Genomic DNA, 26,685 nt, shown 5'->3' with positions numbered 1-26,685 from the left:
TTTACTGGAAAATCTTAAGATATACCGTAGTTCGAGCTTTTACAGTAACATATATAACTTAAGGTCGGAAAAGAGTAACTACTTTTAAGTTATTTCCGACACGAATATAATTTAATCTTGTAAAATGACGATTCAAAAGTGCAGATTTGAGATTGTTACATTAGTTGACGGGACTCAAATCAAATCAAACTATAGAGCGCATGGCGGCATCATTGACATAGGTTAGGTTTGGGGTTACCAGAAAATATACCAAAAAATTGCTATCGCAAATATTATACGTAGATGCATCTGAAGGGTCTAAAAAGATTAACATTAATTTTCGTATACTTTACACTTACAATTTGAATAGTTTTTATTTTTAAATCTTTTTTAAAACCATGTTTTATTGTCGTAAGAATAAATAGTCCCAACTTTAAAGTTCTCCAGAACTATTAATAAGTCGGACATCCTACTTTTCCAAGAAACGCTTACCAGCAAGAACTGTGCCAACGAATCTTCAATTTTATACGAAAAACTTTATGAGCACATTGTTGATTTTAATTATTTTTGGTTTGGTTTAAAATCGTGAAAGCAATTGCGAGGGAAGTGTTTTTAAAAAATCGTTACCTTTGGATTTGTTTACTTTTATTTATATATTTTTTTAATAAGGTACATATTTAATATACATATTTCACAATAAATGAGAAAAACATAAATTTCGTAATATTCACTTATATGTATGTATGTCAATTAGAAATTTACACACATCCACAAATACTAACACACGTAAACTAATTTACATCGATATTAATATATACTGACTTATAATCCATACTAAGAAACGCTTTTTTGTTATTAATAACTAGATATATATTAAACTAGATGTAATATTATTATTCAACGCATACGCATTTATGTTTTTAAGCTATTAGTTGATTAAAAACCTACAATGTGCGGTTGGCGTTAATCTACTTTGCAGGGTTAACCTACAATTATGATTATAAACGCTTTCATCATTAATTCGACTTCAAATTATATTGAATTGAGATGACAAACGAACTATGATCTCTTTAAACCAATTACAGCCCATAAACCTAGAAGATTAGAACTATTTTTGCTTGTAGTTCTCTAAGTTTTATCATCTTTTGACTTATTGAGGGCGAAGGATAGAACCTGTTATTGTTTTATATGTATATGACAATCATTTCAGACAAAAAAGATAATTTTTAAATTGTCTTTCAAAATAGGGTAGCTAACTTAAGTTCGTGTAAAAATATTAACTTTCATGTGCTTAATTTGTGTTTATAATTCATCTCGTGCTCGTGGTGAAGGCAAACATCGTGAGGAAACCTGCATGTGTCTAATTTCAACGAAATTCTGCCACATGTGCATTCCACCAACCGGCACTGGAGCAGCGTGGTGGAATATGCTCCAAACCTTCCCCTCAAAGGGAGAGGAGGACCTTAGTCGAGCAGTGGGAAATTTACAGGCTGCTAATATAAGCCGATTTTGATAAAATATAGTAAAAGAGGCAATCCCTAATAAGGTAACTATTGCGAAAGTATATGTATTTTTTGTCCTATGACAGAACATAGTACAATTTTTATTTGATATAAAAACTAGATGAACGTGCGACTTTATAAAATTTTACTTATAGTACACAAACCGTCACCCTCGTTTTACCCTCTCATTAAAAAAGCAGCCCATGACCATCCCCAGTGTTCAAACTATCTCGATACAAAATTTAACATAAATCCGTTCACTGGTTTTAGCGTAAAGAGTTAACAGAGTTACTTTCGCATTTATAATATTAATATAAATTAATTCAAATGTGACATTAGATTATACAAGAATAATAGAACAATATTAATAATTATAACGTTCGCTATTTTGTCAAAAAATGCTAACATTCACGTAACGGCTCGGAATCCAAAACAAAACAAAACACATCCGCGTCGATAATTCTCATTATAAGAGAGACATGCATTCATTCGCCTTTTATTTATATAAGTTAATTTTAAATAATACGTTGTTAATATTATTGAATCGAAATTATATATTCGCGTTTTCTATTACATATACAATGAATAACTTAGTCTTAACGCAAACGCGAATCAATTTCAATGGCACGACGAGTTGAGATAAATAAACCTTAGATTTACATACATACGATTTACTAATAGCTCTGGTGTATTGCGCACTACAAACAGTTCTTGATGAATGTAACCTTATTTATAATACAAAACTATTCCAGTTAGGTAATTGTATTCAACTAAATTTAATTCCAAATTTCCGATAACAGCTTCGCCGACGTACAAAACGCCATTCACGCCCATTGAATACCGTATGTTATTTTAAATTTCGACCAATGACGTTACGTCATTTCAAGGTCGAACTTGTGTGTTATCTTGAATCCTGACATTAGACTAGATTAAAGAAAGATTTCTTCATACAATTAAATCATTTACGTAAACGTTTTTTAAAATTGCGTTAAAAAGTCATAACAGCGATAATTGCCTGCCAATTAATATTGGCAATATCGTGGCATTTATTATGCATTTTGTCTTTATTCTGTTGTGCACAAAACGCTTCCTCATTTTAGATATAAACTATTTGAATACTTAACGTAATGGAAAACCGACTTACAAATGCAACACAGCCGTTTAAATAAATAATTCTATTTTCAAATTAACAATAAAACGCTTCCTCCTATGCACAAAACCATACCCTATACTGATTTCGCAATACATGACTAAGAATTCCTAGTGTTCAAAATGAACACTATTGTCGAATTTGATATAATCTGTTATTAGCGGTGTCCGTGTTAAAGGGTTGTTGACCATTGTTAAAGATTTCTTATCTCTTGAGTGACTGATCAAACGAGAGCCCGTTTACATTGCGATATCACGACTTGAATTTATTTCTTATCTAACTAAGAAAGACAATTAGAGTTTATCTTGTATATGCAATAAATACTAATCGACGCGACGTGATGACAGAATTTTAATAGATATATTTCAATGCATTTATAGTGCGATAAATATGCAATCTGTTCTCAAAAATGCCTGAATAAAAAATCATTTTGAGCCGTTATGTTGCATACAGCTTAAGATAAGACGGTTTCGATTTCAAATTCTTGGAGGACACGACACCACTAGATGAAGCGTTAAAAGTATTCCGCGCTTGCCGTGTTATGGGAGTTACACAAACTCCGTGTTGCCAATGAAATTTTTTTTAGAAAAAACTTAATTACTTTTTAGGCCTGACCAGGGATACGACTGCTTTAGGTGAGTGAGATTTTAAGTGAATTTGGCTACATACCTCGATTCTTGTCACTTATTACGGGCATTCTCACAATTTATTAAGTAATTAATTTTAACCTGAATAATCAAAACTTAATTAAAGATTCAAGATTAATCGTAATAACTCCAGCCATAATATCATTCGATTCAGTACCACAGTTCAGAATACAGTACTACTTTGTAATAAAATAACTACAGTCTCTAATCACATGGAATATGAACTAAAAAGGACATCGAAACTATTTTAAATTACATTTAAAAAAAAAAGTATGACTTATGAAATCGCAGTCAATTTTTGTTGATATTTAATGATTTTATAAATACTATTTTTTTACTAGTGATCATACTATCTCGGAAGACAGTTACGACTATGACGTAACGACTTTTTTGTGTAGTAGTCAAAACAGATCTTTCAAGGTCATTGTATTTTATTATAGTAGTGATTTAATATTGCAATAAAAACGTTTCAGCAGCTCGTGGGTGTTTAAAATTTTGCTACGAAAAAATATTTGATAGCTGATCTTATTCACTGATATGTTTCTATCACGTTGCCTCGGCTGCATCTGGCTATTTTTGTGGTTCTATTTTGAGATAAATTTGAGTAAATTTAGATATATATTTTAAAAAATATGTATTTTAACGTCACTTTCAAAGTTATTATTTCTACGATCCGAGATATAAACTTAGTAGAGTTCTACCTTGTCCATTCAAAAATAAAATGATGAATATCTAGTTTTTATATAAATTTAATAATTATTGTATTTTTTTATTCATTATTACCAAAAAAAAAATGATACTAAACCTCAGATTTATATACTTATGTATATATAATAATTAAATATAATAATTTAAGTCAATTCGTCGATTGATTCATTTTATGGGCACAATTTTCTGCTCATTCATTTGCGATCGATATATTATAAAAACAAATAGATCCAAATTTAAATTAATAATTAATTTCTGCGATATGTTAACTTACTTTTTACCAGATGATACTCATCAGAATTTTAACACCATTAATTATAACAATACTCTGTTATAATGAATGGTGATATAATTAATGGTATATAAGAAATGTTATATATTTCTTATAGTGCTTATGTATGTGGCTGTGTCTGTAGTGGTGACTACTAACCATTAGGTAGTCCAATTACCAGTCCATATATAACATAACAATATATATATATCCATATCCATATATAACAAAACATAACTATAACACTATAGATGAATCATTGTACAAATATTTATCTCATCTACAGATATCTGTGATCTCATCTTATTCATATTGGTAACTTAGATAATTATCTTACTTTTCATTTAAATATACATGTTGTGCAAGTTTTTAAGTACATAAATGTTTAAAATTTAAATATATAAAACAACATTTTTATTAGATACGCTTATCATATTCTTTAACCTTTATAAATAAAAAAATATATATATATTAAAAATATCGTACGGACAAAGTGTAAACGGTGTTATAATTATATAACTCAAACGAAAGGTCATTTATAATGCCTGTAATTGTGATTGCGAGACTGGTAACCGTATAATTTCGATAAAGACCTAAAGATATTTAATTATATACTAATTATTGACTTTTTATACATTTGTTTAGTAATCGACTCGTATGTTACGAAAATAGTGAAACTATTATAATATACTTACCCTACGTTTATATGAACGAATGGTAAAACTTATGATAGAACTATCAGATTTGCTTGATTTTTTAAAGTTAGAAAAGGACTTTGACTTAACTAAAAGTATCGCTAATACTTTTAGTAAAGTCAAATTAATTTAGTTCAGAGTATTTTGTACAATAGATTGAAATCAACATTAATGAAAAGATTTGAAAGATAGATTTGTTTGTATACTATAGTATATTCCAACTACAAGAAGACAAAAGCAAAATAAACAATATTTAATATTGATTTGACGCGATATGTTTGGTCGAAAGCGCGAATAATATTTAATATTCAGTATGAATTTTCGAATGAAATGATAATTTGAACGTCGACGTAGCTGTTATCGGAACTTTGGAACTAAAGTTAATATTAGTTGTTAAATGGTATAGAGTTGTATTATAAATAATGATATATTAATCAAGAACTGTTAGTAGTGCAAAATATAGCCGAGTTATAAGCAAATCGCGTTAAGTAATCCGTCTTCTGTTGGATTGGACTATAATATATTATGAAGACTTGTGTATATTAATAAATGAAGAGACGTGTTCACTAACTAACAAATCTACTAAACCAATACACATAAAACTTATACCAGATTCAAAGCGTTTTGGATAAGTGATTAATATTATTACTATACAGACAATGTGTCCAGCGTTTTTGCTTGTTTAATTTACACGGTAACGTCGTTCTTTAGATAACTTTATGTCTTAAAGGATGATTGTGGGTTCAAACCCAGTCAAGCTCCACGGAATATTCATGTGAAGAAAATTCGGCGGTGAAGGAAAACATCGCGAGGAAACCTACATTTGTCTAATTTCAACGAAATTCTGCCACTTGTTTATCCACCAACCAAACCATCTCCTCAAAGGGAGAGGAGGCCTTAGCCCAGCAGTGGGAAATTTAAAGGCTGTTAACGTTGTAAATAAAATTTGGAGTTTAATTTTCCACTTTAAATTCATAAAAAAATTAATAAATCGTATTAATCTTTAAAAAACTTTATTTTGATATTTATTTTTTGTGGAAATTGATAGTAGAAAATGAAATATATAACACTTACTACAACTATAACTTCGACATATATAAAGATCCAGATTAAAAAAAAACAAGCGCTTAATAATGAGAGCGAAGAATGGAGGCAAGAATGCAGCACCATTTTCCCTTTGAATCCAAGAAATCGAATTCAAATTATTTCCGCGAAAAATGAATCACTCATGTCGCCAGTGGAGGCAATAAGACGATAATTTAAATCCTTATAACATTATGTAGTCCCCGTAAATATACAATAATAAAGTACCTAAGATAAGTGGGATTTTTGTAATGATCATAAAAAATCGGACTATTGTAAAAATATTCCTGAGATTCCACTTATCTGGTCCTTTGTATCGCACAATTTGTCCGATAAGTCCGACTACACAGACTAAATTTCAATGTGTGTTGTCTATCTGAGCGTTTGATTAAATAAATATTCGATTCTCTGCAATTATAGACAGATTTGTTTAATATTGAATTCTTTTAGCTGTTCCACTTATTTGACAAAAAAACTATTAACATTTCTTAAAGAACAACATCAGTATCAACGGATGCATAATTGCCGTATAAACCTACACATCCTATTATAAACAAGATAATGCTACTTAATTACGTGCCACAATGAGATAAAACATCAACTCAATGTGATCTAGACTTTGTAACATTTGTCTAAGGTTCAAATTAGTTTGACTTAATCTGTCGCGAAAACAGAAAGTCGTTGCTTCTAATGACCTACTTATATAGGTATGTTTGCTATGAATGATTTTTTTATAACATTATAGATAAATTTCGCGATACATTTAAATCAAAATGTGTCATTATGTAAGTGGTTAATTAAATTGTTTTTAATAATGTCAACACTAACAAAACGATTTAAAACAAACAGACATTCTACGCACATATTAATGCTAGTGTTTGTTCTTGAATTGATACTTGATAAAGTATACTTGATAAAGTATCAATTCCTATACCTAAATGATGTCACGTAGCGTAAAAAACTGACGTTTGTTACTGTGTATAGTAGAGGCGTCTTACCTATAAGTTGACCATATTTTTTGTTAACCGACTTAAACTACAAATATAAAATAATAATTAATAAAATAAACACCTTAATCGGATAAGAGTTTTTGCGCTGACCGGAATAAACTTAAACAAAATTGTTGTAATTAAATGTTTACAAAATTATTTAATTGTATCGCAACTCATTCAAATCGGTGTTCGATTTACTGTATACGTAAAAAAAAATACAATTTAGTGACCTCAAGGATATCCGAAGAAAGTCAATAAAATCAATACGACTCAAATAAAAGTTACGGTAAATATAAAATTGAGGTTAAAGCATTAATCGCTTGTGACAAAAACTCGTACGATTCGTCAGAGCCTTACACATGTGAAATCAAAATATCAAACGAAAAACAACTTTATATTAAGGGGATACGTTGCATTATTGTATGCTCAATGTATTTTGAAAAGGCTTAACTTGCTTCGATCTTTGTATACGGAAGCTAAGAGTAGTATTGTGCAACAAAAGCGCTTTCTAACGCCTTCGTACTGAGGACACGATATAGGTCAGCCATTGTCTTCTCTTAAATATGTATGTTTTGTCTGTCTGTTCATTAGATGATTTCTCCTTAATGTGAAAATTAATAACAGATTTAAAATATGATTAATATTTGTTGTTGTGGGAAAAGATAGGGCGTATTGCTCGTACAGCCTTCATATTTACATTTAGGTAGAAATATTAATAATTCCTCATGCGATAACCACTTTAGGAACTAACATGTTATGTCTCTTGTATGTAAGTACACTAGCTCACTCAGTCTCTTTAAATAGGAACATACTAAGTATGGCAGTAGGAAATATTACTGATGGGTGGTATCAAACCAGAGGGGCTTGCACAAGGCTCTACCGCTAAATTGGTCATATCAGTCCTACTAAATTTAAATGTTTTCAACCGACTTCAAAAAGGAGGAGGTCCTCTATTATACTGACTATATAGAGTCTAGTAAATATTAGGCCAATAGTATCGGTTTAATTTAACCGATTATATTTTTTTAAATATTTTCTTTAAACTTTGTTTAGGTAGGTACTTTACACAAATATCTTTCTCTTTTCTTCTTTCGACTTATGCACATATATTTGTCCTTTTTCCACATTTATAAGTAAACTTATCTCAATTCCATTATTACGCTCACGATTTTTAGAAGAGTGATTGCTATGACGTGTCATATAGGAATCTCGTATACAAAATACTTATGAATTATACAAAGAAACAAATGAAACACGATTATATTATAATATCGGTAACAATAAATAAGTCTCTATGGCTTATGTAATAAGGGTTATAATATTTTTTGATGACAGAACATGTAAAACTTTGTATAGGGTCACACACGCACAATATCACGTCAAGCGGGTCATAACGATACGCATTTTATTTATAATATAGACCGTATTCAAATACACATATGGTTCATTTTCAAATGATACTATGTATACATATTCAAGTCGTAAAATGACTACTTTGCGATACTTTTGCTTTTCTTATAAGGAAAAGTGAAATATTTTATGGATGATTTTTTACCTGTCAATGCTGCCTGGTGCCGAAACGACCCCGAACAAAAGAAATATCAGAAATCACTACATATAATATTAGACTGTGTAAAAATAGTGTCATATACAAGTTAAATTATTTAAATGCATATTGTTCAATACAAGATTATATAAATGATAAAAAAGCGTGTAGCTACTTTTTGCTAATACTTGTTGACTTTCAGTCAGGATATATATATTATGTACATACATAAATAAAATTAAAAAAACATACATAATGTAAACATACGTATTTACCCAACATAACTTTGTATTTTAAATGTTGAAAAAGAGTAACTACTGAGTTTTTTATCGGATCTTCTCGATAGATCTAGATTCCCAACCGGTGGCAGATTCACTTAATATACTTTTGTAAATTTACGCTTCAAAAGTGCTTGTAAAATCCTACTCGAATAAAGTATATTTTGATTTTGCTTTTGATTTCTTGATATGATTGATATTCCAAAGGAAATTTTTCAATCATCTAAGATTACATTAAATTTATATAAAAGGATCACACTTTTTTGACGCGCATCACTCAAAAACTGCAGAATATTTGACTTGACATTTGTGCCATTATATTCTGCCTGTCAGAGAAGGTTGTTGGCTAAACATTATCACACAGTATAATCCAACGTTTAACGTCGCCACAAAGCGTAGCCGGGTCTGCGAGTGCTATTATAAAATGACAATAAATATTAATTCCTAGAAAGGAGATCCTAATATATTTAATAAGTGAACCATAAATGGCAGAGATAAACTGTCAAGAATTACAAACCGACAGACCGAGACTTCTCGTAGATTTAACAGCAAATACTTAATACCAAAGCAAACTCGCTTCACAGAACATGTTATTACATTAAAACCGTACATTTTTCAAGCCATTGCACGTTATTTTTTATAAATGACCTCACTTTACCACACCATAAACCATTATACACGGGTAACGAGATAATTCTAAAAATAAAACTACTTAATCATCATCAAGAAGGCATCGTCGTGAAGGGCATGTGAAAGAAATGGGAACAAAAAGCGACACTTGACTAATATAGGTCGTAATGACCGTAAGCTCTGAAAGGGTTAAGGCACGTAAACGTTCTTATCTTGAATTTTATTATTCGATATTAAAATAGATATATTTTTATTTTCAAATTTAGAACATCTTTAGTGAAATAGTTCACATCGTTTTTTAAATCAGTAAATTGACATTCGAAAAAAAAAACTTCTAGAAGAATCTTATATAGATTGTTACAGCAATTTTAATGTCAATAGTAATGCTTTGTATACTTGGCTTTTGTGCAAGCCCATACGGGTAGGTATCACCCACACGTCAGATATTCTACCGCCAAGCAGCAATACTCAGTATTGTTGTGTTCCGGTTTGAAGGGTGAGCCAGTGTAACTGCATGCTCAAGGGACATAATATCCTAGTTCCAAAGTTAAAGGAACATTGGTATTGTAGAGACAAAAAGGTGGCCCCTCTGACTGTTTTATAAAAAAAAATATGGCGGTGTATTGTGGTCAGCATTTAGTACAATCAAAAACACAAACAATCAAATTGAAATGAAGAAAAAGGTTTTACATTGTTATAATATTTAGAGTAGATTTTTTGTTCGAAACATTCGTTGTGTGTTTTATAGATACTCAGTAAACTTTATCTTTTTCTTTAATTTAAATAAATATTTAATAATAATAAATATGAAATAAATATTGGACAACATCACATACATTACTCTGATCCCAATGTAAGTAGCTGAAGCACTTGTGTTGTGGAAAATCAGAAGTAACGACGGTACCACGAACACCCAGACCCAAGACAACATAGAAAACTAATGAACTTTTTCTACATCGACTCGGCTGGGAATCGAACCCGGGACCTCGGAGTGGCGTACCCATGAAAACCGGTGTACACACTCGACCACGGAGGTCGTTAAATAATAAGTTCGATTTTAAGCCGAGATCAAAACAAAAATAACTCGTGTAACGAACGTCAGAGGGCCCCAAGAGCTTCCGATCGGCTCATGGTCACGATACATGTCACGTCGAGCAAAATAAGAAAAATGGTCGCGATCCAACCCCCCTTTATATGACAAGAATAGGTTTTATCTGTCAAGTGACAGCGACCTCTTCACTAGCGTGGATCAAATCGTCTTGTACAATGTCTCATAAAAGATTGAGGCGTGAAATTGGGGCGAACACAAAAACTCACTTTCTTTATTACGTTTTATTTAAAATGAGCTTAACGAAAAGAAAATTTTACGGACAATTTAATTCAATAATATTATAAATTTAAAAGTTTGTACGTTCGCTCCGCGATAAATCTTCGCTTCGGCAGCTTTATTGACGCACGTATACTTTATGAAACGCAAAAGAAAAAAATGTAATAATCTTAATGGTTATTAATAAACTAAATATATTTTTCTTAATGTTACAATAATACACAACAATTAATTATATGGCACACGCACAATATTTACTTGGTGGTAAGGCTTTGTGCAAGCCCGTCTGGGTAGGTACCAACCACTCATCAGATATTCTACCGCCAAACAGTATTACTCAGTATTGTTGTATCCCAGTTCGATATAACAGCTTTATTCCCAAAGTCGGTGGCGCAATGGTGATGTAGGTAATGATTCAAATTTCTTACAGTGCAAATGTCTATGAGCGATGGTGACCACATACCATCAGGTGGCCCATTTGCTCGGCGACAAAAAACCAAGAGGTACTGGTGGAGAAATGGGAGTACGATGTCATAAGAGAACATCACGCCGTATGCCGTCACGGTGTCCTCGTATGAGCCGATCTTACCCCAATGCGCACCAATATCATTTCCAATAAGAAGCTTACTCATATTTTGGTAAATAGTAGTATCTCTGTGATATTATCATTTTGAGAAGAATGTACTATTTCTTAAACTATCTAGCTGTCAATCATGGAATCTAAGATTGTATGTCTATTGTGCCTGTAATTATTCTCGCTCACCCTTCAAACGGGACCAGAGAGATGTAAATCATTGCAGATAGACCTGCATTTCGAGTTCACCATCACCCCAATCAGTTAGTATCCGCCGAGCGTCGTCAACACAATCATTCATAATATCAACTCTTAATATATATCTCTTGTCTATTTCAATGGCAGTAGGACCACGGATAAACAAATCTTAGATTTATATTTTCTATACTATTTGTTTTACTTTATCATGTAACATAATCATAAACATAATCAGCCTGTAAATTTCCCACTGCTGGGCTAAGGCCTCCTCTTCCGTTGAGGAGAAGGTATGGAGCATATTGCACCACGCTGCTCCAATGCGGGTTGGTGGAATACACGTGTGGCAGAATTTCGTTGAAATTAGACACATGCAGGTTTCCTCACGATGTTTTCCTTCACCGCCGAGCACGAGATGAATTATAAACAAATTAATCACATGTAAATTCAGTGGTGCCTGCCTGGGTTTGAACCCGAAATCATCGGTTAAGATGCACGCGTTCTAACCAATGGGCCATCTCGGCTCTCTTTATCATGTACTATAATTAATTTTTGATTATTATATCTTTATTTATAATATTTAAATATAAAATTTACTACTTAGATCCAATTTAATTTTACTTCCAATTCCTATAACTTTGCGGATATTCAAAACACCATTAATTATACTTCGAATAACATAGACTGTATTAGGTATCGACCATATGCCATGTTAATGTCTGAAGTTTGGAATAGGCTTTAGAAAAATCAGATACATTATTTATTTAACCTTATTTTTGTAACCTTTAAAAATAAATAACATTAAGTGCTTAAATATATACAAATATTAATTAAAAATGGTTACTGTATAAATCTTGACCGCGTGGAATGGTGGCAAGAATGCTAGCAGCATTTCCCCGTTGAATCGCAATTCCTATCCTCTGGGCTAAAAACGAACCAGCCCTCCTGTCACCAGTGGAGGCAATAAGGCGCGGTGTTACACTTTTGATGAAGCTTTTCGCACCACTACTCCAAGGGCCAAGTGTTTCGACAGCAAATGTGACAAAAAAGTAATTTGACATAACACACGAATATTTAGATCTTTTTTTCTTTAACTTAGATAAACATTGATATCTAGTTAAACTGTCAGTTAATTTAGAATAGTTTTATTTTACAGTTAATTCATTCATATTCGATTTCAAATCGATACTTTCAAATCGATTACAATTCAGATATGAAACGGTTTATTTCCGGTTTAGAATTGAAACGCAATTCGATTAACAACTAACGAGCGAGTGAACAAAGTTTTGACTTAATTTTTTTTTCTCACATTCGCTAAGTAAAGTGGGTCGATGATTGAATTACTTTAAAATATGTTTCTGTTATATATTATCGTATAAAATATAAATCAAATTTGTTTTGTGACGTAGTTGAATGTTTTTTTTTTTTTTTTAAATATAAATTCGCAGTTTTGTTTTTATCTGTGATCGAATATACAATAATAATAAATACGACATCGTGCTACAAATACACCAAACATATTATATATGTTTATATTAAGTAGTAGTTAGTATTATTATATAATTAGTATGTTTTGAGTATAAAATAAAATCATAATATACCTATTTTATTTAAATAAGCTCTAACAAATGTATCAAAATTAAAAAAAAAACAAAACGGTATTCATTATTTAAGTAGGCTCTTAGTACTTTTTGTTGTCGTATTATATGTCATAGTCAAAAATCTTTATTCAATATAGAAGTGTTTATGAATAATAATTAATTTCACTTGCTTATTGATTGCCAAAAATCTACCACCGGTTCGGAATTTAACACCTCGGACCTGAGAAGAACCGGCGAAAGAAACTCAGCGGGATATATTTTTTTTTTCCATTTTGCATGTACAATAATAATTATATTTTAGTTATTTGAAACAGCCTGGAGGCGATTATTTCATTCCCAAGGTGTGCAGTCAACTAAAAAGTCATTAGTGTTGTAATATCCTTTAGCACACAAACGCTCTTTAACGATTCTTTTGAATTTTATTATTATTTTGAACGTTTTCCGGGATCCTGTTGTAAAACGTATACATTGTCCCAAAAAAGAGTTACTAACCCTGTGTAATCGGGTACTTGGAGTAACAAGTTTATTCTTGTTCCTAGTGTTAATAGAATGTACGTCACAATTTCTGGAAAAATCATTTATATTTTTGCGTACATGCATAACATTAACAAAAACAAATTGAGAAGCGACAGTCATTATTTTAATTTCTTTAAATTTACCTCTTAACGAATCTTTTGGGCCCAGGTTATAAATTGCACGAATAGCCCTCTTCTGCAGTACAAAAATGGTATTAATGTCAGCTGCATTACCCCAGAGTAGGATGCCATACGATATTATACTGTGTAAATAACTGAAATACACAAGGCGAGCCGTATCCACACCAGTCAAAAGTCTAATTTTTTTTAACGCATAAGCTGCAGAGCTGAGTCTATTCGCCAATTTATGTATATGGGGGCCCCATTGGAGCTTAGAGTTGTCATATATTGTCATACCAAAGAACTCTGTTGATTCTAAAACATCTAATGCTTCCCCGTTTAAAAGTACACTCGTTTTGACACATCTTACATTGGGAGTAGTGAATTTAATACATTTTGTCTTTTTACTATTTAACATTAAATTATTAACACTAAACCAATTTACTATTTCAGAGAGAGCATTGTTCACATCGTCACATATTGAAATACGTCTTTTTATTTTAAAAATTAAAGAAGTATCATCAGCAAACAATACTATCTCGAGTTAATCACCTAGGAGATGTGGCAGGTCATTTATATAAACAAGGATCAGATATGGTCCAAGAATTGATCCTTATGGGACCTCCACTGTAACTGGAGACCCGGGAGATCTCTTTCCATTTACATCAACCCTCTGAATCCGATTGCTCAGATAAGAAATCAGAAGACTGAGTGCAGTGTCCCTAATTCCATAATGACGTAGCTTCCTGACCAAAGTTTCGTGTTGCACACAATCAAAGGCCTTAGATAAATCACAAAATATCCCTAAGGCATCCTGTGACTCCTTCCAGGCCTTGTAAATATTTTTAACGAGCTCAACACAAGCGTCAGTTGTCGAGCGACCCCTTGTAAATCCAAATTGTTTCTTGTGTTATGTTATGTTAAATTAAATGCGAAGAAATTGGCTTATAGGAAAACTAACAAGAAAATAAATAGTTTTTCTCAAATAAAATGCATAGTCGAGCTTAAAACAAACTCCCAAAACTTATTTATACTTTATACATTGATACGTCTAGACTGTCAAAGTAGAGAACACATCGAAAAAACACACGCACACTAGTAAAGTAGTATGACGAGTGTCAAGCGTAGCTGTCACGCACACCAAGATATTAAAATTGCCTCGTTTCTTATAGTTCTTATGTAGTACGACACTTATATAGACGTATAAATAATTTAAGCCTCTATGTCTTAATTAATAAGCTCTACTTATTATTAATTTTACATGTATTGTATTATTGAATTTTTCTATTTAAATGTGTAAATATAACAATAATATTCTCATTAAAATATTATAAATATTTAGTACTTTAATATGAATACTGATAAGAATAGTTATCCAGTACACATAGCGTTATAACGCCTCGTATATCTTAAATAATTATATCTGATAATGACAAAATATTAAAACGTGACTATAAATACCGTGTAAACGCAAAAGAGAAAGAGATAGACCATATATCTATCTTTGTTGCGTAGCATTATATCCGGCGAAACCATAATTATTTCCACGCACTATAATCAATATGGCGGCTGTGTCGCTATGGCGTCCGTGCATATTAATGCCATAAGTATTGTTCATAATACACATCGTGCATATTAATTAAGAGATAGGACATTTCTCGATACAGAAAGCTGAAGTTCTCATGACGTCTTTGGATATATAAGTTCACTGACCTCATTGTCGAAATCTAAAAATTTTAGCAACTCTGTAATCATTTATATAACTAGGCCGTGCAGTTCTGTAAGAAACCAATTAGGACAATCGTGAAATTTTTAAAATCGACTTACGGTGTTACCCAGTTTTGATCCTTAAAATATTATAATTATTGTGCAAAATATTCAAATATCCCCTTTGTGTGTGTTGTGTATTCCTTTTCCTTTCCACCTTTTCTTACAGACAATCTCTAATTCTATAGGAATACTACTCTTGCTATGTCTTTCTAATCAATAGTATTGTATAATTTCGAAAAACTTCAGTTCAGTTGATTGTACAACAATATAACGTCCTATTTCTTCATAACTGGTAGTCGTAAATTGTATTATGTTGTTGCGTCATATACGTTTACTTTACTCTTTAAATTTGGTCTTGAAAGTGCCCTTTAGAAGTGTTAAGGTGTTAAGTAAGAGATCAATGAACTTACCCAATTCTCTAGTTTGAGATTTGATCTGTATACATAATTTGTAAAAAAATAGGTTTCGAAAAACCTTTTTGTGTTTCTCATTATTTAAAAAACGTTATAGAGCATTTTTTAGGGTTGCGTACCCCTAAAGTAAAAAAGTCCGTCTGTCAGTCAGTATGTCTGTCTGTTTGTCCCTCAAGACTAATATTCTCAGGAACGCGTAGAGATACACAGAGGAAATTAATTCCAAATACTGAGGCCTGTGGTCCCTTAGAGCAGAGCCGGTACGGAACCCTCAGTACTCGTGTCTGAATATAATATTTCTTAAAATATTTATTTAATTTTCTTGCAGTACATAAGACCGTTTTGAAAGTTGGTCAAAAAATAAAAGGGAAAATGGATTTAAGTAAATTACACGTGGAAGGTAAATTTAATTTATAATTGGCTCGAATTATTTTTTTATTTTTTTTTTATTTACAAAATCTTATCGCATTATTTTATGAATGGAATACTTTTAACTGAACACACGATATAGAAAAAACATGAATGCATTTTTAACCTAAATTTCCCGCAATTTTAAATATAAGTACATAATATCTGATGTATCATGTTCATGAACATATGGATATTTGTATATGTTAGAGTAAATTATTTTTACCCCTAAGATTTTTCCTTTTTTACAATTGCCAACGGTTTTTTCCTGCACTTACTAAGATAGAAAAAACCTTCAGCGTTAACGGCTGCCTTTTGCACTTTATACATTCTATATTACGCAATAAAGTTCTAGATAAATAAATAATCAGCTTTAATATGCTCCAGTAAAAGTCACAATCTAACGCCTCTGCTTAAAATAAATGTTATATTCGACGAAAAAAAGTTTTAACAGCTGTGGTCTGCGCACAACAACTTTGTAAAGATACCTGCATGCTACAAAATTTATTTATACTACAACCGAAAATAGTGCAACAAAGAAACTCACCCGCATGAAACAGCTAATCAACGCCGCGATGCCGACCTTTATCAGATTCTCGATATTTCTAATCTATACATATAATAAAATTCGAATGTCTGTTTGTAATATTAAAATAACCGCTTTTTATTAAATGCATTGGTACATATACCAAAATAACATTTTTTTTAAATTTTTGTTTGTCTGTTTGTTCCGGCTAATCTCTGGAACGGCTGGACCGTTTTTGATGGGACTTTCGCGCAGCCCTCGCGCATGCCACCACTCCGCCGTTACGTCGCGTACCTCCTACCAACGACTTAATATTAAAAGCTGCCTATTACAGAATTGATAAGTTATAGTAAAATCTGTGAACTAAACAATAACTTTTTGTTAAATGCAAACGCGCACGAATTCGCGGGTACAGCTAGTTAATATTAATTATATGACTTATGTCATCATCGTGTTCCTATGAATGCTATAAGCTGATATAAATAAACCCCTTTTAAACAAATTGCAAAAAAAATTATGATAACATTAACAGCCTGTAAATTTCCCATAGCTGGGCTAAGGCCTCCTCTCCAATTGAGTAGAAGCTGGAGCTTATTCCACCACGCTACTTCATTGGTGGCACACATGTGGCAGAATTTTGTTGAAATTAGACACATACAGGTTGCACGATGTTTTTCTTCACCGCCGAGCACGAGATTAATTATAAACACAAATTAAGCACATTAACATGAAAATTCAGTGGTGTTTGCCTGGGTTTAAACCCGTAATCATCGGTTAAGATGCACGCTCTCTAACCACTGGGCCATCATGGCTCATGGTAGGTTAAAGATTAACAATGAATTTACTACCACGATTATCTTCAACTTTTAATTGATTTTGATCTCTTGACCGTAATGAACAATCTCCTTTGTGTCTTCTACGTGACAATGGTGTTATAATCTGTGCTACGTTAGTGCAACTAAAAGCTATTAAACTAAGAATTGAATGGAATGGAGTAAATCACATCTTACGTAGTGACACAAAGTATTTATTGTTGGCGGTAGATTAACTGATGAGTGGGTGGTATAATCTGGGATCCGCACAAAGCCTACCACTAATGTTCCTTGCATATCTTGCGAGCAAATCGATTACGACAATATATTTTTTTTCAATGTTACTCTAAAATAAAATGAAGTGCAAATCTTTAGAGGCAAATGATCGAGGGGTTGGCACTCGTAAATCTTAACCGAAATTCGTGGGTTCGAATTCGGACCCTAATGATTTTTCGTTTACTTAATATATTAATCTCGTACTCGGCGATCGTGCATACGTTGAATCATTTTGCCTCATATTTGTCCACCAATCTGCATGGGAGCCTGATGTGTTTTTTATGGTATTATAACGGATAGATAACTATACTTTATTGTATTTTTAAATTATATTTCACTTATTTACTAGCTGCCAGTCCCGACTCGAAATAATCCCTCTAATTTCCTTCCATAAAGTTGAACTTCCAAGAAATCCTTTCTCAGGGAATCTATATATGTATAAAAAAGCGAAATACCACTCACTGATTAATCACGAAAACTCAGAAACTATAATACCTACAAACTTGACAGGTAGATGCCTTATAGGGTATAAACAATTCTCTACTCTACTACTCTACTCCTCTACTAAGGGGAAATTTGTATGAAAGTCCTGTTTTCGAAGTAAGAGACTTGAAATTTGAAATGTATGCTCTATAGATGGTGTAGAGGTTTACTAATAATGTATCTTTAGAAATCAACCCCCTTTTAGGGTTAAAACAAAGGATGCTAGTACGTTATAAAATAAACTTAAACTTTCAAATTTCAACTTTATACACTTAGTAGTTTTGGCAGTAGTACTATTCCGTCATGAAGTACGATTTTATTCTAATAGATCATGATTATATTGTAACAGAAAATAGATCTTATATTCATATAAAAGGATTCATCGAAATGCTATAAATGGTTCGGAAAGAAACAATGTTTATAAAGCTTAGAATATTCTATGAATTTATTTATACTAATGCATATTCCTACGCAGTTACTTCATACCGATTGTAAATTATATAAAACGATACAAATATTTGTATACCTATATGTTTGGAGCAATACTATACCCAAATGTTTTATATGCACTGCTTTCATAAGAGTTTATCGTTAGTATTGTTGGTAGACAAATGTAGAGCTTGTTTTTTTTTTTTCAAATTAATATTGGGACGAAATTCTTTAACGCGGCTTAGTGGAGTGGCATATCGTTACACAAGGGAAAAGCGTTATGCTCCTCTCCTTTCCCCCTCTTTCTCTCCGTCTCTTTCTTTTATGTACGGCTTTATGTAATAATGCTTAAAATTATTATTTGATTTTTTTTTTTTGTATCTGAATTATTCTCAAAAAATTGTAATTAATTTAATTGTATCTCATTTTATGCATATTGTATAGAAAGTGCAACTTCGTTCCAACCGGGTGTTAAACGATTCAACACTTTTATTATTATACGTGTAGGTGGACGGGAAAATGAGCTAGATTTGCTCCGCCAGAAATTTTAATCATTCCTTACATCGACAAGGTACCAACCTTAAGAACTAAAACGTTACAAAGAAAAAAGGTAATACTAATATTATTGCTCGTCGATAGAATGTATACGAGCGACTACCAAGTAGTCTAAATACAGCTATTGTGTGTATATATACAACCTAACCTAACCTCAGATTACAAACATTTCGCAGCGATGAGTCTTTTCCTGTATCTTAGAATAATAAAGAATATAAATAAAATTATTATAAGACAATTCAAAATTAATATTTTTAATTTAAAATATACGAGATAAATTGTAACAATTCTATAATGATTTTTAAATTAATTCGAATACATTAACGTAGTGCGAATATCAGAGTTTTGAATTGTAAAGCGCATCCGTCTTCCTAGAAGTCATACATCGGCTTTAACCAAGGCAAGTTCTATTTTTAGATCAACGGACACGGATTCCCCTTTTTGTAAGAAAAGTAATTTCTATACTAGTGGGCGTACAACATTAAAATAGATAAAGGAAATGATTTATGATGACGTACTATATTGACTATAGTTTAGGTATACGTCTCTACCATCTTACATGTAACAAATTTGACGACCTCCGTGGTCGAGTAGTGTGTACACCGGTTCCATGGGGATACCACTCCGAGGTCCCGGGTTCGATCGACCGATTCGATGTAGAATTTCATTAATCAAAATTTCATTAATCTTCTATGTTGTCTTGGGTCTGAGTGTTTGTGGTACAGTCGTTACTTCTGATTTTCCATAACACAAGTGCTGTAGCTAATTACATTGGGATCAGAGTAATGTATGTGATGTTGGCCAATATTTATTTATTTATTATTTAATAGAAATGTCTATTTTATACGATAAACCTTGAATTAATAAACGTTAATATTATAAATGATCATGAAATTTCGTATATATGGTATCAGGGATATATAAATGACAAAAGGTACCAAAACCTCCGCCCGCTTTCGAATCCGTGATAATCTTGTCAAGAGCCTGTTAAAAGTTATATTAATTTACATTTCAATCTATTTTATCACAATAGTTAATAATTTGCCCATTCAATTAGCAATTAATTACATAAATACACTTTATAATGACAACAATATCGTACATTCAACGCCACGCAACGCTATGAAACTTTTATTTATAAACGCGTTCCAAAGTTATATTTGTTCTAAATGCCTCATAGTTCTTTACTCACCTTTGTCACGCAACCAATACGAACGATTAATTAGGTATACGTTAATTAATTCTCGTTCCTTTTGCCTAGATAGCCCAATGGTTAAAACAAGTAATTCTAAACCTAAAATTTTGGGTTCAAATTTTAATTAGATTATTCTCCAAATTCCGAGTCATAGGTCTTTCTGAATGTTCGCCTGGATAGATACCCACTATTAATAATAGTAATATTAATTATTGTTGTATTCCGGTTCGAAGGGTGAGTGAGCCAGTGTAATTGCAGGCACAAGGGATAAGACATCTTAGTTCCTAAAATTATCTTGGTGGGGATTTCTTGCATCAAGTTCTATGGGCGGTAGTGACCGATCACCATCGAGTAAAACATTTCCCAGCCAACTTACCAATTTAATAAAATTAAAAAGTAAAAAGTTCTAACATCAAGCCTTGGTCTGACTTAAAAGTATTAGATTATTCGGACAAGATAATGCAAGCGAGTCAGTGGCTAGTAAATTTTAGTAATGTAAATACTCCAATATAATTAGTCGTCTTGTAATTAAATTTTGACCCGACATGATCCAATTTGGCAGTGGCCAAAATTTTGGGTTCCAAATCATGACAGATCTTTCATTTCAAAGTCAAAGTCACAAATATTTTCATTCTATATGAAAGTGTTACACTTGCTTATTGATAGTCAAAAATCTACCACCTATTTACCTAATTTGCTCATTTATATGTTTTCCCTCGGTGGTAAAAGAAAATATAATAAGGATTTTAAAATATCGGATGAAGTTCTGCCACATCTGTATCACAATCGAGAAGCGTGATGTACTAAGTTTCAATAACTCATCTTAAAAGAGACGAGGCCTTTGCCCACTCATAAGACACGCTGTTACTATACTTACAATCTAATTCATATGTGACAAATAAACAAATCTCACAGATAGTTCATACTTTGGAAACATTTATTTTCCGTTTTGTGGTCACGAGCTGTCAAATTAGCTGTCGAAGAAGCTTCATAGTTTCATTTCGTCTGTTTAAGTGAGACATAATAACGACAATAGTTAAATATCCATAGAATAAATCTAATTATGGACTCTTCTTTTTTTATAAATAAATATAAATATTGGACAACATCACATACATTACTCTGATCCCAATGTAAGTAGCTAAAGCACTTGTGTTATGGAAAATCAGAAGTAACGACGGTACCACATACACCCAGACCCAAGACAACATAGAAAACTAATGAACTTTTTCTACATCGACTCGGCCGGGAATCGAACCCGGGACCTCGGAGTGGCGTACCCATGAAAACCGGTGTACACACTACTCGACCACGGAGGTCGTCATAAAATCTTCTACAATTAATTAAGGAGCGTTAATCATTCCACTTGATCAACTGCGCAATTAATGTAGACATACGGCATAAAGACACATATAACAGAGATCATATCTGTAATATTAGCATTAGATTATAGGACTGCAGATTCCGAGACACTGGGTTCAATCTCTGATTCGAGTAATATAGAGAAGTATCAGTTTGACGAAAACATCTCGTCACAAGCACCTTTATTTTTAAACACGGGTCTGCTATGATCACAAAAACTATAAAACGTACGTATTTGGGCATAACCCAAGTTTCCATGTTTAGTAGCATTGGTGATGTAAGGAAAGGAAAATGCGAAAATTTGGATCGATGGACGTTTGTTACTCAATGACGCCAAACCGGCCGAATGGACCCGAATGAGATTTGGCACAAAGATAGATTTTAGTCTGATTTACCTAACCTATGTACTAACTTATTCCTAACATCTGAACAACTGCCGTCCTCTCAACGTGGGTTAAGCAGCGAGCGGAAACTAGTGGCTAACATTCGAGCGACTGCTATATTTATAAAAAAATATAAGAATCTATCTATCCCTTATCTTTTATTTGCTAATTTATATCTGTATTTCAAGTCTAGGATTACAAATGCACTGGACATTAAACCTAATTATAACATGAGAAATACGATTTAAAATGATTATACGAAAGATAGTTTAAAACGATATTCTCTATCAAGATAACGGAAGCGATCTTAATGTTCTCTTATACGGTTACAGTTTCCTAGTTGACGTGATAAATTGTATTAACATTGCGTGAAACATTAGAAAATTACAGGTGACGTTTATACTTTATGTAACATTAGAATTCTTGTAACAATTTGTAAGCTAACAGCGTAATAGTTTACATTTATATAACACGCATACATTTCATACTTCATTTCAATTAACATTTAAAACAACACACACCCACATTCAAAGATTAAATAAAAAAATGGCAAACTACACACACACATTCAAAGATTCAATAAAAAAATGGCAAACTACACACACACATTCAAAGATTCAATAAAAAAAAAAATGGCGGACGAAAATCTTTCGCATGTATAATTTAAGGTTTCTCTCTAGCGATCGTAAGTATACGGTGTAACTTTTTCTTTTTATAAGATCACCATTATTTTCCTATTAAAAATACACCTCTATATGCTTCAAACGCAGACAGGTTTAAAATGAGGTAATTAATATGTGCACTGTGTGTGATGTGGGCGCGGTGTGCGCGGGCCTTAGGTTGTGCGTCCATCGGATGTACGCAACGCAACTTTATTATTTTGTTTCAAAAAAAATATCGATTTCGCTTTAATTCCCCTTAAATATGTCTGCAACACCAAGATAAGGACACGTCTATTTTAACTGAATTCAGAAAATTGATGTGAAAAATTGGACCAATATTTCAAAAAGTTTTAATTTCGTTTTGGTTTAAAGTAATTAATTATAAAAGTACAAAGGTCATATCAAAAATTTTAATAATAATAAAAAACGTACACATTGCAAAATAAATACATAATTTTAACGTTATAACGTGTTTATTTTATTAAAAATATTACTATAAAGAATAATATACATTTTATAATATTAAGAATACATTTATTTGTTTAAGAGGCTGCTCGTCAGGTGTTACGCAAAAAAATATTATTTCATACCAAATGTCACCAAATTCACTTGAGTGGTTTTACCGTGAAACAGCAAAAGACAGGCAGAGTTGCTTTATCAATATTAGTATAGACTATAGACAGACAAACATTGTATGCATAAAGTTAACATCAACACGGAAAAATACAAAAAAGAAAAAGCTTTAAGGGTTAGAAAAATGATTATCTATATATTAAAAGTTAAGCAAAAACATCGTCACCGATATCTTTTTTACGACTTTGACAATTTCATTGAAGAATAAAAGAAACACAGAGTAATGAAAATTCAGACACTAACAAAATAATAAAAAAATAAAATGTTACCAAAATACCATGGATCATCATTAAAAATCGTTTTAGTATTTCGAAGAAAAAAAATTATCCACACAAAGAAGCCGAGTCATTGACATCAGACCGATAACGGAAAATAAAAACGTTAAATGCATAAATAATTTATTGCGCTGCATAGCGTTACGTGTCGTGGACGGTGTGCCTTAAAGGGTAGGCGTGTACCCCATAGTAATGAAGTATAGAAATTTTTAATAGAAATTTTAAATTACGCCGATGATTCTTGCAATTATGTTGCGGAGTTACGTCGTTTTGTTTCGGTTGCTAGATTTAAACAAGACGCGTTGCTTTTTGTTTTTTTAATCGATGTAGCACGGGTATTATGATTTAAATTAGTATCGTTTTAAGATACAATTTTCCGTGTTAATATATATTTTTAGTTTAAGGTAATCTTCTGAAGATTGAACTATAAACTTTTTACTCGGTAGACCTTTTTGCGAGCCCGTCTGAACAGGTACCTCCCACTTATAACATATTCTACCACTAAAGAGCAATACTTAGTATTGTTCTGTTTCGGTTTGAAACATTAGTAAGCCAGTGTAACTAAAGGTACAGGGGACACTCTTTGCTAAACAGAGATGCGATGGAGATGAAAGTGTTTGCAAAAATTTGTTTTGAATTTATTGTATGATTGTAATTTTTATTTCAGTAAAAGATCCTGATTATTCTCATTCCAAGGTCAAAATACAATATTGTTTATAAACTAAATAGACGCAATACAGACACTTTTGAATATCTTACACACTACACTTTTTACTAACTAAGAATCAAAATACATATAATTTCAAAATATTTTCAAATAAACCGATATAAGAAACAATAGAAATCTAACTGTCACTGGTTCGGAATTTAAATTGTACCGAAAAAAAACAATGAGTAACTCGGTATTGATTTAATTCCACCAATTAAATTACGTAGAATAACAAAAAAAAAATAGTTTGCCAGGAAATCGACAAATGGCAATCTATGATATTTTGTCATTAATATAATATTTTATTGAAATCAATCAATACGTATTATGCGAAGATTTTTTTAAGTAGGTAATTTTTGTTATATTTCATAGTGGATTGGAATATCATTGAGTTTTCATTACTTTAATTTATATAATTATTATAATTAATTTTGGTGGTCACGTGCTCGGCGAAGGAAAACATCTTAAGTAAGCCTCCATGTTTTACATTACATTAGTAGCCTGTAAATTTCCCACTGCGCGGCTAAGGCCTCTCCCTTTGAGGAGAAGGTTTTTTGGAGCGTATTCCACCACGCTGCTCCAATGCGGGTTGGCAGAATTTCGTTGAAATTAGATACATGCAGGTTTCTTCACGACGTTTTCCTTCACCGCCGAGCAGGAGATGAATTATGAACACAAATTAAGCACATGAAAATTTAGTGGTGCCTGAGTTTGAACCCGAAATCATCGCTTAAGACGCACGCGTTCTAACCACAGGGCCATCTCGACACTCCTGCCCTGCATGTGTTGTATGTAAATGTCACATTTGCATCCAACAAACCACATTACAACAAACAACAAACCGCAAGCGCCCAAACTTAAGGCTATTTACTTTACATTTGAGATATATTATATTATTTATATGTTATACTCGATGGTGAACGAAAAAGGTATGATCTAAAAAACTCAACCGTTTTATATCATCTTAACGAACACGAGCGAAGCTGTAGGCAACAGCTAGTTCACAATAAATCACAGTTACAATACACCAGTCATTATGCTTTTCACACGGATATCACCGCAAAATATCACCTACGAAAGTAACGATTTGTTACGCACTCGTTGATTTTAAATAAAGAATTTGAACTTTATTGCAAACGTATACAGTTCAATTTAATTTAATGCACTCTATCATTACAATTCACATTTCACAATTTAATTTAAAACTTATTATTATAGAATTAAGGTTGATCTTTGTCTGATATCTTTTCGCTTAGGGGTGGTCGTCGATCCGTGACGTTATATTTAAAATTTAACGTATGAAGAGATAATATAACGCATAGAAGTTTAATTCATATATATATAATGCATGGAATTTTCACTTTTATTGCATAAATAAAGTATTATTTAGAATAATCTTATTAAATATATTTCGTTTTTGTTACAGATCTCTACGTGTTTATTTATTCAGAAGGTAATCAACTTTTTTATTTTTTAATGTACCATACACACACATAAATACGTAATACGATCAAAACAAAAACCTTATACCTTTTTTTTAAAGTTGGAAGACAACGGACATGGCAATAACTGCATGAACAAGGGTCATAACATCTTAGCTTCCGAGATTGGTGTCACATTGACTATGTCAGGAATGATTAATATTTCTTACAGCGCCAATGCTTATACAATTGTTTAATGTGTTGACCAGACCACGGCCATATTATGTATAGAAAATATATACAGTAAAGTATATAGCCTTATGGGGATAGAATAACTAATAACAAAAAGGTACAGAATAACAATACGGTGTGCGGTGGTGTTTCCCTGCTCGTTTGCCACCTATGACATAAAAAAAAAAAAAAACTTACCATCAGGTGGCCCATTTTCTCGTCAGTGTAACTATACTATAAATAAAATATTACAGTACCAAGGATGTAAAATAGAGGCCGCCGTATCAATATTTGTTAACACTGAAATCAAAGACGCCTTGCAACGCTTG

The 26,685-nt window shown here is 32.0% G+C and overlaps 1 protein-coding gene across 1 annotated transcript in view; it reads left to right on the top strand.

Moving 5' to 3' along the window:
• Window positions 1–26,685, top strand: part of LOC113397789 (uncharacterized) — a 142,527-nt gene that overhangs the window by 54,881 nt on the left and 60,961 nt on the right. Inside the window, exon 3 of the mRNA XM_026636252.2 lies at window positions 26,131–26,157. The gene's annotated coding sequence lies outside the window, so the exon portion shown is untranslated. The remainder of the gene's footprint in view (window positions 1–26,130; window positions 26,158–26,685) is intronic.

The sequence above is a fragment of the Vanessa tameamea genome, chromosome 23 (assembly GCF_037043105.1).
Source record: "Vanessa tameamea isolate UH-Manoa-2023 chromosome 23, ilVanTame1 primary haplotype, whole genome shotgun sequence".
In the NCBI taxonomy this organism is placed as follows: Eukaryota; Metazoa; Arthropoda; class Insecta; order Lepidoptera; family Nymphalidae; genus Vanessa; species Vanessa tameamea.
This window is presented reverse-complemented; position numbering and strand designations above follow the sequence as displayed.